The following is a 9949-nucleotide window of genomic DNA, read 5'->3' as shown; positions in this document are numbered from 1 at the left end:
TGGAGAAAGGGAAACAGATATACCTTCAAACCACTAAACCACTCCTTGGTTTTGCAATAATAAATAACTTTTCCAAGGTTGGAGACATAATTCCACACCACTGCTCCCAGGACAGTTGCTGAGATACTGCCCCCTTGGATTTTCTCGATGAATGAACTGGACATCAAGATCATGACCAACAGCAACATCTCAAGTGTTGGGAGCAGGTGAGATGACATCCCTGTTCATGGTTTAGATCAAATCTAAATTTCAGGATCGTCAATAATCTAATGTTTCAAAAGGTTATGGTTTCCAAAATATTTGAATTAAACCTGTCAAGAGGACGATTAAATGCTTTCTCAAAAAGTTTGCTGATGTGTTTTATGGGATAATTTGTGCTGATGTGAAGGCAATAGTCACAGCCAAAATGACGTTGGGAGTTCACATTTGTTCCGTCCTCCAGGCCTTCTTGAGCTGCTGCAGGAGGTTGTTGCTATCACCATTGCGAATGGACTTTTGAAAAGGTACCAGTGAGGGACAGCCTTGGAATGCATATGTACCTGCCTACAATGCAATATCAGTCCAAGTGTTAGTATTAGGACCACTGCTCTTTTCAATACTTATGAGTGATCAGGCTTGGATCGTAAAGTACAGAATTTCAAAGTTTGCAGATGACACAAGAATTAGAAATGTTGTAAACAGGTAGGGGGATAATAACAGATTTCAAGAAGATACAGACTGGTGAAATAGGCAGACACACGGCAGATGCTATGTGTGAATTGACACACTTTGGTAGGAAGAATGGCTAAAGGCAATATATCCACAACAATTTCTATTTATACAGTGCCTTTAACATAGTAAGGCATCCCAGGAGGCTTCACAGGAAAGTTGGTTAGCGCAATGAGTCAACACTTAAAGCAGTAATGTGACACAGCAGGATTATTTTGCCTGTTTTCTTTAAAAAACAAACATTTTTCCCACCAATTTCTTCCTCCCCCTATCTCCCCTGAAGGCTTTGGCCTCCTCATCAGCTATGATTCAGGCCTTAGATTTTGATTTGAAGGCCAGAATTTTCTTAAAGCTGAGTTTTATGGCCACCAGAACAGGAAGCGTGTCCCGACCCCATGCGGACAGATGGCGCAGAACATTGGGCAACATTTTACCGCCAGTAGCCAATTAAGAGACCGTTGCCCAATTGAGGGCGGTGGCTTGCCCCCCAGAACTGCTAGCCCAATTCGAGGCCAGGCAGTCAGCAGCCTCAGCAGCACCCTCGATAGATCAAGCAGGCTGCTGCTGAGGCTGCAGGAAGAAGAAGAGGACATCTCCATGATGAGGCCCATACGAAGGCCAGATAGGCTTGTTAATTTAATGTGCTGGGGCCAGGCAGGTGGCTCCGGTGAACAGAGCGGTGAACCCCCAATGGCAGCGCCATTACCACAGGCAGCCATTGCCACCAGCAGGTCTCTCCGCGGGCTATGAAGTGGCCATAAAGATGGACTCCCCAAGGAATCCATTGAGAGGCCACCAGCCTTTACATGGCAGTCTCCCCAGGTGGTGGCTGTACCTCCTGATGCTGGTAAGATGTTTGCAGGGAGCCCAGTTAAAAAGCTTAATATACTGCCCACGTCTGGCCATGCCATTAAGGTCTCCACTCTGATAATATCAGGTAGTGGTAGGAAGACATCGGGTTCTCATCCCAATGCCTTCCACTACCATTTGACAATGTCTCTCACCTCCCAACCAGTCATCAGAGGGCTGGTAAAATCCAGCCCCTAATGGTCTCATTTATGCGCCCATTATTTTTGTGTAGGCCTCAACACTCAGGATTGGAAAACTATGCAATACTAGGTAACACCACATGCTGTCCTGTAATGTCCAAACATGTGCACATCCAGCAGAACTTACTGCAACACATTTAATAATGGGAACTGTTATCCTCATTGAGATCGGCCAGCTCAGAATAGGCAAGGGACTGAAATTTGATTCATATTTTCATTGCATTGTCACAATGTTTCAGAAAGCTCCCAGGTGCTACTGCTCCTTCAGGCCAAAGCAATTTAGGTACTAGCTGGTGTATGGGAATACATTATTGTGCTCAAGTGGGATCAAGAAAATATCTTATTTTGAGGTCCCTTTGTTTCCATTTGCTTTCAAAAAGTCAAACCTGTCTCTTGATGATGTTCTGCTACATAACAATTGGGCTATCTTACTGTAATGTGAGATTTTAAAAATTCTTTCATAGGATGTGGGCATCACTGGCAAGACCAGTATGTGTTGTCCATCCATAATTGCTCTTGAACTGAGTGGCTTGCTAGGGCATTTCAGAGAACAGTTAAGAGTCAACCACATTGCTATGGATCTGGAGCCACATGTAGACCAAACCAGATAAGGATGACAGACTTCCTTCCTTAACAGACATTAGTGAACCGGATTTACAACAATCAATGATAGTTGTCATGGTCACCATCACTGAGACTAACTTTATATCCCAGATTTATTAACTGAATTTAAATTCCACCAGCTGCCATGGTGAGATTTGAAACCACATCCCCAGAGCATTAGCCTTTGCCTTTGGATTGCTAGTCCAGTGACATTACCACAGACTGCACAAAGGTTAAAAAACAGGGTTCCTTTAATCCATTGACATCAAAGCTGTATAACCTCTCAAAGGAGAGCTCAACTTCAAGGAACAAACTATATATAGTGAATATTCGCAGCCAATGCTCCAGTGCCTTGCTGCTAACCTGCTCTCTCTCTCACTCTCACCTGCTTTCTCTCTCTCACTCTCTCTCTCTATCTCCATGAAGCATCTCAGACTCAGGGGTGCTGCCAGTCACTCTGACTAGGAATCCAATTCCCTTTCCTGGCTCTAGCCACCGTCAGAGGTTTCAAACCATGCTATTCATGGCCTTGCCTCCCACCACACTGCAACTCACAAGTCCTGGACTTGTCCTTGCTGTTCTCTACCTCATCTCATGGCATCTGGCTCCACCCCACTCAGCTGGCAAAAGACACTGCTCCCCGCAGGGAAGGGCTCAAAGGGGCTGGCCAGTTACCCTGCTTGGCTCCCTCCCCTCCATCCCCATCAGCTGCCAGAGGCCCCACTACATTACCAAAACAAAAAGAAATGACTGTGAAGAGATGGAGGTGATCTATTCTCGAACAAGGCTGTCAACGTTTAACCTGAGCTTAATCTTGAAGAAGATCATTTGTTAAATTAGGTATAATCTGTCTGTTGTTTTCACATTGAAAGGCTGGGATCTCATTAGACGTTAAGATGCAGACAGCAGTCCAACAGCTCTCACTTCAAGACATTTAATCACCGCACTGGATTCTTGTTTCAGTTTTTGGACAATGATTTGCTTTATCTGATACGTGATTAGACAGAAAAGCTTTTCAAACACTTGGCTCTTCTTTTTAGTCTTTTTGAAAAGAAAACTAGCTTTTCACTTGATCCTCCTAAAATGGGCCTGTTTCTGATCCCTCCTCCCAATAGCAGTACAGACCTGTCACACAACAAATCACATTTATACGGCACCTCTAATATAACAAAGCACCTTTAAGGCCCTTCACACAGGTGGATGTGTGAAACAGAACAGACGTCAAGCAGAAGTTAAATTTAAGGGGGTGCCTGAGGTTTTGAGGAGGTTTTTAAGTAGATGGGGAGAGATGTATATATGGATTAGGACGGACATTCAAGAATGCAGGGCTGCCATCTGTGCCAACATTGGTGGAAAGCAGAGCAAGAGAAGTGCACAATAGACAGGAATCAAAATAGTGAAGGGTGAAAACTGGGATGTAGGCCTGCAGGAATAGAAGCAGAGTTCAGGAAGGAAATAGGGGCTTATAAATGAGGAACACAATTAGGAAGTCAAAGCATTGGGGGATATGGAACCAATGGAGGTCAACAAAAATAAAAGCAATAGGGGAGTGAGACAATAGTGGCAGGAAGCAGATGACTTGAATTTTGACAATTTGAAGATTCCTTCTCTTCAAGGCAATAGAAGCCCGTTGTTCACTATTTTTAAGGTTGTGCATTCAAGTCCCAGTCCAGAGACTTAAGACAATCTAGGCTGGTACTGAGGGGGTGCTGCACTGTCAGAGGTACAGCCTTTCGGATGGGGCCATATTTACCCATTCAGGTAGACATGGAAGATCCCAGGGCACTACTTGAAGAAGAGTAGGGTTGTTCACCTGGCATCCTGGGTAAAAGCTATCCCTTAATCTGCAATCACAGCTGGGCAAATCCAAAATACTGCAGATGTTGGAAATCAGAAATAAAAGCAGAAAATGTGGGAAATAATCAGCAGGTCTGGCAGCATCTGTAGAGAGAAACAACTAATGTGCTGGATTTTCATTCTGGAGGTGTGTAGCAGGAGTCGGGAAGCTTCCCCCTTGACGCACCCGGCTTGGGAGATAGTAAAGGTGGGATTTTTACAGGGGTGGGTGTTAACTGGACTCAGGCATGCTGCCCCTTGAAAAGCTGGACCAACTCCGTGAAAATTGCGGGGTCTGGGAGATGCCTACCCCTGCAATGGAGCCAGCCAGGTCGGGAGTGCAGGGTGCAGACTCGTGACCCAACCAGCTGGCATCCTTATCCCTAGCTGATGAAAACTGGTGGCACTGGGAATGAGGTCAGGAATCCTGGACTCAGGTCCTGTCTGTCATTTTTAAAGGTCTATGGAGTCTCCCCAACTCCATGAAAATCCAGCCTAACATTTCAGGTCGATAACCTCACTGTTGTTTACGAGGATTTGCTGTGCACCAATTAGCTGCTACATTTCTTACACTGCAATGCTTGACTACACTTTGTTTCCCTCCTTTCCTCTCTCGCTCCTTTCCTTCCCTCCCTTGCTCATTTATAAAGGAAGAAAACTCATTGTTTGTTCTTCCCAATAAAAATACAGGTGTTTTACTCACTGCTGCCCCTATGTTGGCTTCTCCGCTTCCCTTTGCAAAGCTTGCAGACGTGGCATTTACTGTACAGAATTGGAAAGTATGTGGCAAGGAGTCGAGCAACTCAATTCTTATATTTCCCTTTTCTTCTCCTAAAAGGATAGAAGGTTTTTCACTTATTTACTCAAACTCAGTACTCCAAGTTTTGTCAGCTTCGGCTGAGTTTTAATTTCCTTTATTATTTCTTCACCATTGCACTACTCAATTCTTTAAAAATTGGAATCCTCCACATGCCTACATACTTGGGCACTCCCAGATGTCCAAGCTTTTCAATACTTTCTCACAATTTCAGGGTTGGATTCTTGGTGACAAAAGAGATGTCACACCTACCTGGAGATGGGAGGGTGGTTGGTGATGATGTATCATATTTGTTTGAAACAAAAGAAAGAACAGGAGACACTGGATAGGTTAAAGTGGCAAAAGGGAGTGCATGTTGATTTAATACACAAAAGTACAATAGCTCATGTAAGTACAAGCACATTAAAAGGAAGCGGAGAGCGGCAGGAACTTTAGTTTGAAAAGGGCACAGAGGCCAGTGGGGACTTCAGTTTAAAAAGGAAGTGGAGAGTGGCGGGGACACTAGTTTATAAAGGAAACAGAGAGCGGTGGGGACTTCAGTTTAAAAAGGACGCAGAGGGCGGCAAGGACACTAGTTTATAAAGGACGTGGAGAGCGGCAGGGACTTCAATTTAAAAAGGACATCGAGAACGGCGGGAACTTCAGTTTAATTTCGAGAGAGAGAGGTTAAAACAGTGGGAATTCGGGACAGAGAGATTAAAACAGCGAGACTCAAGCAGGAGTAAGGGTAAAATAAAAGCAAGGGTCCATATTCTATTTAGTTAAGATATGTATGGGGAGCTCAGTCCCATGATTTGCACATCCTGCTCCATGTGGGAAATCCTATGTGCTCCTGGCGGTCTGGATGACCAAGGGTGCAGGAGGTGCCTCTGACTGGAGCAACTCGAGCTGCGGCTTTTGGAGCTTGACCGGCAGCTGGGGGCGCTACATTGCATTCACGAGGCTAAGAGGTTTGTGGACAGCATGTTTCGGGACATGGTCACCCTGAAGCTTAACGGAGTGCAAGATGGAGTTAATGGGTGACCGCCAGACAGAAGAAGGGGAGCCCTTGTGTGCTTCTCGTTCGCAAACCATTTTTCAGCCTTGGAAAACAGAGCGGGTGATGGTTCCTCTGTGGAGGTCAACTACAGCCAAGGCTACGGCAGTGTGGGTGGCCCAGCTGCTCAGGGGAGGAGGAAGAAGTGTGGAAGGGCAATAGTGGTACGGGATTCCTTAGTGAGTGGAGTGGACAGGCATTTCTGCGGTCATCGACATGACTCCAGGATGGCATGTTGCCTCCCGGGTGCCAGGGTCAAGGATGTCACAGAACAGCTGCAGGGCATTCTGAAGGGGAGGGTGAACAGCCAGAGTCCATGTTGGGACCAATGACATGGGAAGAAAGAGAAATGAGGTCCTTCCAGCAGACTTTAGGGAGTTAGGTAGGAAATGGAAAAGTAGGACGTCAAAGGTAGTAATCTCCACATTATTCCCGATCCACGGAGTAGTGAGTATAGGAACAGAAGGTTAGAGCAGATGAATGCGTGGCTGGAGAGATGGTGCAGGAAGAAGGGCTTTAGATTCCTGGGGCATTGGGACCGTTTCTGGGGCAGTTGGGATCTGTACGAGTTGGACGGGTTACATCTGTACAGAAACGGGACCAACGTCCTCACGGGGAGGTTTGCTAATGCTTTTGGGGGTGGATTTAAACTAAATTGGCAGGGGGATGTGATCCTGAAAAGTAGTTCAGAGGGGAAAGAAGCTGAAATGTAATTAGAAGTTAAAACACTAGTAAGTGAGCCTGGAGGGCAGAGGCAGCATAGGCTGGATAAGAAAAAGGGAGTTTAGCAAGGCTAAATGAAATGTATTTTAATGCAACCTAATATTCGGAAATGAGCCTGGGCAGGTGGAAGGCGTATCAGTCGGGGAGCATTTTGGAGATAGTGACCATAACTCAGTTAGATTTAGGATAATTATGGAAAAGGATAAGGTTGGGCCGGAATAAAAGTTCTAAACTAGGGAAAGGCTAATTTTACTAAGATGAGATACAATTTGACCCAAGTAGACTGGGAGCAGCTATTTGTACATAAAACTGTCTCAGAGCAGTGGGAGGCATTCAAGGAGGTAATAGCGAGAGTACAGGGCAAATATGTTCCTGTAAAGACAAAGGGGGGGTTGGGGGACCAAGTCCAGAGAACCCTGGATGTCAAGGGATATAAAGGTTAGGATTAAGAAAAAAAGAGAAGCTTATGGCAGATACCGAGAGTTCGACATGGCAGAGTCCCTCGAGGATTATAAAAGGTGCAGGGGGGTGCTTCAGAAGGAAATTAGGAAAGCTAGCAATGAGAGTCACTGGGTTGGATTTTAAGGCTCCCTGCTGGGCATCTTTTTGTTGGGAGAGGGTATGTAAAATATGTGCCCGGCCCACTGCGACCTGTGCCTCAGAATATGGGGGTGGGTATGTCACCCAATAGGTCACCTGCCCTTAGGCCTATTGAGGCCCTTACCTGCCCAATTAATTGTCAGTTAAGGGCCTCAATCTGCCTCCACTGACATAAAATGCCAGGGCAGTGTCAGGCGGGCCAGAGTGCAAAATCATTATTGAAACAGATTCTCTGAAAAGACAGGAAGGAACGGGATGCTCTTCAATCATGGGTGCCCTGCGCACATTGGGGGCAACCTTGCCCCCCCACCCCTGCCGTCTAAGATGTCACACTGCCCCTTTGTTCCTTCCTGCCTACCCTCAAAAACCTAGTCCCCCCAACCCCCTCCCCTCCTTCCCTCAGCTCTCCAATCTCTCCGTGCCCTGAAAGCTTGGGATTTACCTGTCTCTGGTCACCATGATCTTCTTCCCAAGGACTCCTTGCAGTCCTGGCAGTGCCCACAACAGAGCAGTGGTGCTACTGGGACTGCTCAAGATGCCAGCCAATCAGATTGGCTGGCAGCTCTTGAGGGTGGGACTTCCTCTCCATGAAGGACCGCGCCCAGTGTGTTATCACTACGGGGCAGTCTTTTTAAAGGTCGGCTTGTTCGGGACTGACCTTCCTTCCAGGAGGGCGAGCAATCCACCCCCCCTGTAAAATCCAATCCACTGTATAGGTCAAAGTAGTATATGATAGCTACTTTCGGGCACAGTTTCTCCTACTCCTGGGCAAGATGATTGATCCAACATCTCTATGGAGGTATTTGGTTGTGAATTGATTCTTAAGGGAAAAAGCTAACAAAAGGATAATTTGCAACTAATTACATAGTAAACACAGAATGTTGAATAAACAAAGTGATACGTAAAGAAAATTTAAAAAATGGAGGAGGTGTATTTCTTGGAGTTCTCACAGAGGTGTCCACTGACTCCAGTGAGGAACCCTACGATGGAAGCAGAGGAGAGATATAAGGCCAGCCGCACAACAACTCAAGCCACCATCCTGCAGACCATGGATCCCCTAAAGATGTGATTCAGGTACCTGGATCATTCCAGTGAACACTTCAATATTCTCCAGCAATGGTCTCCTGGACCATGGTGGTCTGTTATGCTCTGCGCATCCTGGCAATACAGACTGGAGAGACCCTGGTTACTGAGAATATGGTGGAGCGCGAGGCATCCTCATATGTAGAGGACCAAGAAGAAACTGGTGATCAGCTGCAGCATCCTGTCAGGTGTGAAGGGGCCACATGAAAGGCACAATGACATAGGTGCAAAGGAAGATCAGGAGGCGCTCTTACATACACGATTCAGATGATTCTTCCTGCATCATACTTTCAATCAAATAAAGGTCCATTGTTGGTGTTTACCACAGTTCCAAGCCGAGTGTCACCTGGTGCTCCTGCATGGCCAGAAAGATAACCACATACACCATGATCCCTCCCAAACAGCCCTTGGGGTAATGGTAATCTGGCACATCTAGAGGGCTATAAACATTAGGTGGAATTGTGTAGAAAACAAATAACACCTTTATTGTTAACATTGACACATGCCCAGTAGTAAGACCTTAACTATCTATTCGTCTGTGATGCCCATGTGCATCCAATGTTTTTTCTTAATTCTTTTACGAGTAGTACTTCCTCTTTGCCAAAGCTGCAGTGGAGGTGGGCAGCTAACCTTGCTGCCCTATGTCCTGGATGGCCTTGATTGAAGTCCTCTGACTGCTTGAGGCCTGGAGGACAAGAGGGTGCTGAGGCACTCATGAGTGGGTGCAGGCACCTCTGCTGTCGTTGCAGCAATTTGAGGTGCTGGTGTCACTGGCAGAAGGGTTGAGGAGCTGCTGCCTACACTTGGAGCACCCCGAGAGGAGCCCCCAGAAACAAAAGGCAGCTACTTCTCCCTTGCAAGGCCTCCCTGCTGAGCTGGAATAGATGAGGAGCTGTGACGACTCAAGGTGTCTCATCCACCTCTCACCTTGCCACTGCTCGAATGAGCTTATGGACAAGGCACTGGCATGCAGGTCTGCACGTAACCCTGATATCCACTGCCTGGCCTGTTGAATCTGGCTGTCTGACAGAGTCACAAGTCTCATGATGGGGGAGGCCACACAGAGGAGAGGGAAATTGTAGCACTCCTGACTTGGATCGACTGCCCAAGCCAGTGTGTGGATACCTGCTGGAATCTTCACTATATCTTCATATACCTCATACTGAGCTTTCAGCATCTGCCACCTTATGGACAACTCCAGGGGCGCGTCATAAATATGGGGCTCACGATAAGCCTGGCCTCCCACACTCCTCCAAATGCCAGTGGAATTCATTGTCTCAGCCTCTGACAGTTGGTCAGGCGTATGCATGTCTGGTGCTATCACCAGGTTGTGAGCCCAAATCTAAATGCGAATGTTGGTGAAGGTACATGTGAGGAAATGGCGTGATCTGTGTGTGAAAACAGAAAGATCAAGGGGTTTTGCCCTTCCAATCATGAACCACTAATATCGGCTGGTATTCAGGTTGATAGGTGTATAGTGGAGAACACACCTTC

The sequence above is a fragment of the Carcharodon carcharias genome, chromosome 8 (assembly GCF_017639515.1).
Source record: "Carcharodon carcharias isolate sCarCar2 chromosome 8, sCarCar2.pri, whole genome shotgun sequence".
Classification (NCBI taxonomy): domain Eukaryota; kingdom Metazoa; phylum Chordata; class Chondrichthyes; order Lamniformes; family Lamnidae; genus Carcharodon; species Carcharodon carcharias.
The sequence above is the reverse complement of the archived record's forward strand: the minus strand, read 5'-3'. Positions refer to the sequence as shown.